Raw genomic sequence first — 8,183 nt, 5'->3', positions numbered from 1 at the left:
TTGCGTAGTTGAAAAAACTGTCAATTTGTAAAGTACTAGAGTGTTCGTACGGCTGCTATTTTTTTATGGGGTCTTTCTTTCATATTTGTGCTGAACTGTTTGTAGTCGTACTTATACTTAATAATGATGCAGCGTGGAAGTGAATACTCTTTTTTTTTTGTGAATCGGAAGTGAATACTCCAACTACTATATGTAATTGTAACCCCTCCATCTGATTTACTCCCTCCGTCTCGATTTAGAGGGCTTGGTTTATTTTGCAGCAGGACCAAGGCATTGTTTCATTGGATGACGAAAACTCTCCGGAGCGCTGCCTCCTCCGGATGACAATAAAACATGATGTACAATGGGTTGTTTTTTAGTCTTATCTTTGGTAACGAGACATCCTAAATTTGTGGTGAGAGAGATTTATGCTAAGAGATGATCTCTTAGCTAAGAGAAGGCAAAGTCTTTTTTCATCTTTCTCTTTCTTCCACATCAGCGTTTATCCTACGTGGCACTGCTAAAATATCACCATTGTACATGCCCTAATACTCCACTAATGGTGTACAAAGCGTGCAAGCAGCCGATCACATGCCCCCATGCAAACTTGTTTGGTTTCACACTCCACTAGCATGCACAAGGCTGTTCCCAGAGAATAGAAAAAGGAGAAAAGGGAAGGTGGAGACTAATTCGAGAAGGTTACTAGTACTTCTAATTTAAATGCATGCAGGCCTTAGATGAGAGGTAATATGGGACAAATATTTGTTCAGATTAGGCCCTGTGAACCGAGACAGAGGGGTATAAAACTATCTGCACTTCCAGATCATTTCTCCTGTTTTTTAGATGTCCTTTCACTTACTATAAAAAACAAAGAAGCACTATAAGGGCTGCTTTCAATCAAAGGAATGTGGAGAGTGTAGAAATAGGAAAGGTGTAGGATTGAAATTTTCCCATAGGAATCAAATCCAACATAATTCCTATGTCAATCCTATGAATCAAAGAAGCCCTAAGTGGTTACCGGTGCTTAATGCACAGTTCCAAAGAGTTCATCCCGCAGTCCAAATAACTAATAATCAGATGATGTCAATTTTTATGTATGTAGTTGTGCCTATTACCATCACAAATATAGTCTCAAATAGTATGATGGCGGAGATACACATTTTTTAACTACCATGATTTTCGGAAAATGCTTAGTCAATTTTGACATAATTTGACTTTCTAAAAATAATACGGAGTATAAGCCTTAAGCTTTGAGATGGAGGTACTATATTGGGTTTTCCTCGTCTTAAGCAAAATCCCTTCCCATCCCCTTAAATAGAGTACTCTAGCCTCGAGGCTAGGAGATAAGAGAGGCCATCGATAGGCCATACTCCTCGCGCGCTCGCAATGCTGGAAACTGTCACCGTTACCCTGAAGATGGACTCCACCGTGCTTCACTGCATTTTCTGCTCCCAGCCCCTCAAGCCCCCCGTCTTCAAGGTCGATCCCTTTCCCTCCCACACTCCATTGATGTTTCTTTTGTGGGTTCACTACTGCAAAAATGGGAATCCATGAACTTTGATTTGTGTAGTGCAAGGGTAATCATTTGGCCTGCGGCCGCTGCCTCAGCGAGCTTCCCGGGAACCGGTGCCATAGGTGCGTGGAACCCCGCGGCGGATTCGAGCAGGACCCGGCAATGGACGCCGTCGTATCAGCGGCGATGGTTGAGTGCCCCTACAACAGCTGCGGGAGCTTGGTGGCCTACCACTAGGTCCACGACCACAAGATTGCATGCCCGCACGCCCCTTGCGCTTGCACGGAGCCCGGCTGCGACTTCGCCGCCCCGCCAACAGCGCTCGTCGCCCACTTCGCAGCGGCCCACTCGATCCAAGTGCACAAGCTCCCACCGTACAACACGACCAAAGTGTTCCAGGTGCCGGTGCCGGTGCCGGGTTCGCCGTGCCTGCGGATCATCGCCGAAGGGGAGGACGGCGCCGTGTTCGTCCTGATCATCGGCGTGCTCGGTTCGACTTCGACCACCATTGTGTCTACCGTGTGCGTTAGGGCGGCCGCGTGCGTGTGGCCTCTGTACACGGCAAAGATGTGGGCGAATGGGCCGGCGTCGTGCTCGTTGGCGCACGCGAGGAGCAGGGCGGACACCGTGAGTGTGTCTTTGGAGGCGTCGAGCTGCGCCTTGCCGGGCGACGTCGCGTTTGATGAACTCACGTCGTTCCTCTCGGTGCCGCCGCTGTACCTGGTGCTTGGTGGATGATGGCGTGTAACTCACACGTTCATTGGGAACCCCAAGAGGAAGGTATGATGCGCACAGCAGCAAGTTTTCCCTCAGAAAGAAACCAAGGTTTATCGAACCAGGAGGAGCCAAGAAGCACGTTGAAGGTTGATGGCGGCGGGATGTAGTGCGGCGCAACACCAGGGATTCCGGCGCCAACGTGGAACCTGCACAACACAACCAAAGTACTTTGCCCCAACGAAACAGTGAGGTTGTCAATCTCACCGGCTTGCTGTAACAAAGGATTAACCGTATTGTGTGGAAGATGATTGTTTGCAGAAAACAGTAGAACAAGTATTGCAGTAGATTGTATTTCAGTAAAGAGAATTGGACCGGGGTCCACAGTTCACTAGAGGTGTCTCTCCCATAAGATAAACAGCATGTTGGGTGAACAAATTACAGTTGGGCAATTGACAAATAAAGAGAGCATGACCATGCACATACATATCATGATGAGTATAGTGAGATTTAATTGGGCATTACGACAAAGTACATAGACCGCCATCCAACTGCATCTATGCCTAAAAAGTCCACCTTCAGGTTATCATCCGAACCCTCCGTATTAAGTTGCAAAGCAACAGACAATTGCATTAAGTATGGTGCGTAATGTAATCAACAACTACATCCTTAGACATAGCATCAATGTTTTATCCCTAGTGGCAACAGCACAACACAACCTTAGAACTTTCTGTCACTGTCCTAGGTGTCAATGCAGGCATGAACCCACTATCGAGCATAAATACTCCCTCTTGGAGTTACAAGCATCTACTTGGCCAGAGCATCTACTAGTAACGGAGAGCATGCAAGATCATAAACAACACATAGATATAACTTTGATAATCAACATAACAAGTATTCTCTATTCATCGGATCCCAACAAACGCAACATATAGAATTACAGATAGATGATCTTGATCATGTTAGGCAGCTCACAAGATCCGACAATGATAGCACAATGGGGAGAAGACAACCATCTAGCTACTGCTATGGACCCATAGTCCAGGGATAGACTACTCACACATCACTCCGGAGGCGACCATGGCGGCGTAGAGTCCTCCGGGAGATGATTCCCCTCTCTGGCAGGGTGCCGGAGGCGATCTCCTGGATCCCCCGAGATGGGATCAGCGTTGGCGGCGTCTCTGGAAGGTTTTCCGTATCGTGGCTCTCGGTACAGGGGGTTTCGTCACGGAGGCTTTAAGTAGGCGGAAGGGCAAGTCAGGAGGGGGCACGGGGGCCCCACACCACAGGCCGGCGCGGCCAGGGGGGGCCGCGCCGCCCTAGGGTTTGGGCACCCCGTGGCCCCACTTCGTTTCGTCTTCGGACTTCTGGAAGCTTCGTGGCAAAATAGGCCCCTGGGCGTTGATTTCGTCCAATTCCGAGAATATTTCGTTACTACGATTTCTGAAACCAAAAACAGCAAAAAATAGCAACTGGCACTTCGGCATCTTGTTAATAGGTTAGTTCCAGAAAATGCACGAATATGACATAAAGTGTGCATAAAACATGTAGATAACATCAATAATGTGGCATGGAACATAAGAAATTATCGATACGTTGGAGACGTATCAGCATCCCCAAGCTTAGTTCTGCTCGTCCCGAGCAGGTAAAATGATAACACAGATAATTTCTGGAGTGACATGCCATCGTAATCTTGATCATACTATTTGTAAAGCATATGTAGTGAATGCAGCGATCAAAACAATGTATATGACATGAGTAAACAAGTGAATCATATAGCAAAGACTTTTCATGAATAGCACTTCAAGACAAGCATCAATAAGTCTTGCATAAGAGTTAACTCATAAAGCAATAATTCAAAGTAAAGGTATTGAAGCAACACAAAAGAAGATTAAGTTTCAGCGGTTGCTTTCAACTTGTAACATGTATATCTCATGGATATTGTCAACATAGAGTAATATAATAAGTGCAATAAGCAAGTATGTAGGAATCAATGCACAGTTCACACAAGTGTTTGCTTCTTGAGGTGGAGAGAAATAGGTGAACTGACTCAACATTGAAAGTAAAAGAATGGTCCTCCATAGAGGAAAAGCATCGATTGCTATATTTGTGCTAGAGCTTTGATTTTGAAAACATGAAACAATTTTGTCAACGGTAGTAATAAAGCATATGTATCATGTAAATTATATCTCACAAGTTGCAAGCCTCATGCATAGTGTACTAATAGTGCCCGCACCTTGTCCTAATTAGCTTGGACTACTGGATCATCACAATGCACATGTTTTGACCAAGTGTCACAAAGGGGTACCTCTATGCCGCCTGTACAAAGGTCTAAGGAGAAAGCTCGCATTGGATTTCTCGCTATTGATTATTCTTCAACTTAGACATCCATACCGGGACAACATAGACAACAGATAATGGACTCCTCTTTTATGCATAAGCATGTAACAACAATTAATAATTTTCTCATTTGAGATTGAGGATATATGTCCAAAACTGAAACTTCCACCATGGATCATGGCTTTAGTTAGCGGCCCAATGTTCTTCTCTAACAATATGCATGCTTAACCATAAGGTGGTAGATCGCTCTTACTTCAGACAAGACGAACATGCATAGCAACTCACATGAATTTCAACAAAGAGTAGTTGATGGCGTCCCCAGTGAACATGGTTATCGCACAACAAGCAACTTATTAAGAGATAAAGTGCCTAATTACATATTCAATACCACAATAGTTTTCAAGCTATTTGTCCCATGAGCTATATATTGCAAAGGTGAATGATGGAATTTTAAAGGTAGCACTCAAGCAATTTACTTTGGAATGGCAGAAAATACCATGTAGTAGGTAGGTATAGTGGACACAAATGGCATAGTGGTTGGCTCAAGTATTTTGGATGCATGAGAAGTATTCCCTCTCGATACAAGGTTTAGGCTAGCAAGGCTTATTTGAAACAAACACAAGGATGAACCGGTGCAGCAAAAATCACATAAAAGACATATTGAAAACATTATAAGACTCTACACCGTCTTCCTTGTTGTTCAAACTCAATACTAGAAATTATCTAGACCTTAGAGAAACCAAATATGCAAACCAAATTTTAGCATGCTCTATGTATTTCTTCATTAATGGGTGCAAAGCATATGATGCAAGAGCTTAATCATGAGCACAACAATTGCCAAGTATCACATTACCCAAGACATTAATAGCAATTACTACATGTATCATTTTCCAATTCCAACCATATAATAATTTAACGAAGAAGAAACTTCGCCATGAATACTATGAGTAGAAACCAAGGACATACTTGTCCATATGCTACAGCGGAGCGTGTCTCTCTCCCATAAAGTGAATGCTAGGATCCATTTTATTCAAACAGAACAAAAAACAAAAACAAACCGACGCTCCAAGAAAAGCACATAAGATGTGATGGAATAAAAATATAGTTTCAGGGGAGGAACCTGATAATGTTGTCGATGAAGAAGGGGATGCCTTGGGCATCCCCAAGCTTAGACGCTTGAGTCTTCTTAATATATGCAGGGGTGAACCACCGGGGCATTCCCAAGCTTAGAGCTTTCACTCTCCTTGATCATGTTGCATCATACTCCTCTCTTGATCCTTGAAAACTTCCTCCACACCAAACTTAGAACAACTCATTAGAGGGTTAGTGCACAATAAAAATTAACATATTCAGAGGTGACATAATCATTCTTAACACTTCTGGACATTGCATAATGCTACTGGACATTAATGGATCAAAGAAATTCATCCAACATAGCAAAAGAGGCAATGCGAAATAAAAGGCAGAATCTGTCAAAAGAGAACAGTTCGTATTGACGAATTTTAAAATGGCACCAGACTTGCTCAAATGAAAATGCTCAAATTGAATGAAAGTTGCGTACATATCTGAGGATCACTCACGTAAATTGGCATAATTTTCTGAGTTACGTACAGGGGAAAACAGCCCAGATTCGTGACAGCAAAGAAATCTGTTTCTGCGCAGTAATCCAAATCTAGTACTTACTTTTCTATCAACGGCTTTACTTGGCACAACAAAACACTAAACTAAGATAAGGAGAGGTTGCTACAGTAGTAAACAACTTCCAAGACACAAAATAAAAACAAAGTACTGTAGGTAAAAACATGGGTTGTCTCCCATAAGCGCTTTTCTTTAACGCCTTTCAGCTAGGCGCAAAAAGTGTGTATCAAGTATTATCAAGAGACGAAGTGTCAACATCATAATTTGTTCTCATAATAGAATCAAAAGGTACCTTCATTCTCTTTCTAGGGAAGTGTTCCATACCTTTCTTGAGAGGAAATTGATATTTTATATTACCTTCCTTCATATCAATAGTAGCACCAACAGTTCGAAGAAAAGGTCTTCCCAATATAATGGGACAAGATGCATTGCATTCAATATCCAAGACAACAAAATCAACGGGAACAAGGTTATTGTTAATGGTAATGCGAAAATTATCAACTTTACCCAAAGGTTTCTTTGTAGAATGATCAGCAAGATTAACATCCAAATAACAATTTTTCAGCGGTGGCAAGTCAAGCATATTATAAATTTTCTTAGGCATAACAGAAATACTTGCACCAAGATCACATAAAGCATTACAATCAAAATCTTTAACCTTCATCTTAATGATGGGCTCCCAACCATCCTCTAGCTTTCTAGGAATAGAGGCTTCGCGCTCTAGTTTCTCTTCTCTAGCTTTTATGAGAGCATTTGTAATATGATGTGTAAAAGCCAAATTTATAGCACTAGCATTAGGACTTTTAGCAAGTTTTTGCAAGAACTTTATAACTTCAGAGATGTGGCAATCATCAAAATTCAAACCATTATAATCTAAAGCAATGGGATCATCATCCCCAATGTTGGAAAAAATTTCAGCAGTTTAATCACAGGCAGTTTCAGCAGTTTTAGCAGTTTCAGGCAGTTTCTCGCGCTTTGCATTAGAAGTGGAAACATTGCTAACACCAATTCTTTTATTATTATTAGTAGGAGGTGCAGCAACATGTGTAGCATTAGCATTACTAGTGGTGGTAATAGTCCAAACTTTAGCTACATTCTTTTCTTTAGCTAGTTTTTCATTTTCTTCTCTATCCCACCTAGCACGCAGTTCAGCCATTAATCTTATATTCTCATTAATTCTAACTTGGATGGCATTTACTGTAGTAACAATTTTATTATGATGATTTTCATTAGGCAAAACTTTTGATTTCAAAAGATCAACATCAGCAGCAAGACTATCGACTTTAGAAGCAAGTATATCAATTTTCCCAAGCTTTTCTTCAACAGATTTGTTAAAAGCAGTTTGTGTACTAATAAATTCTTTAAGCATGGCTTCAAGTCCAGGGGGTGAACTCCTATTATTGTTGTAAGAATTCCCATAAGAATTACCATAGCCGTTGCCATTATTATAAGGATATGGCCTATAGTTGTTACTAGAATTGTTCCGGTAAGCATTGTTGTTGAAATTATTATTTTTAATGAAGTTTACATCAACATGTTCTTCTTGTGCAACCAATGAAGCTAATGGAACATTATTAGGATCAATATTAGTCCTATCATTCGCAAGCATAGACATAATAGCATCAATCTTATCACTCAAGGAAGAGGTTTCTTCGACAGAATTTACCTTCTTACCTTGTGGAGCTCTTTCCGTGTGCCATTCAGAGTAGTTGATCATCATATTATCAAGAAGCTTTGTTGCTTCACCAAGAGTGATGGACATAAAGGTACCTCCAGCAGCTGAATCTAATAAATTCCGTGAAGAAAAATTTAGTCCTGCATAGAAGGTTTGGATGATCATCCAAGTAGTCAGTCCATGGGTTGGGCAATTTTTAACCAAAGATTTCATTCTTTCCCAAGCTTGAGCAACATGTTCAATATCTAATTGTTTAAAATTCATTATGCTACTCCTCAAAGATATAATTTTAGCAGGGGGATAATATCTACCAATAAAAGCATC

The sequence above is a fragment of the Lolium perenne genome, chromosome 6 (assembly GCF_019359855.2).
Source record: "Lolium perenne isolate Kyuss_39 chromosome 6, Kyuss_2.0, whole genome shotgun sequence".
Classification (NCBI taxonomy): Eukaryota; Viridiplantae; Streptophyta; class Magnoliopsida; order Poales; family Poaceae; genus Lolium; species Lolium perenne.
This window is presented reverse-complemented; position numbering follows the sequence as displayed.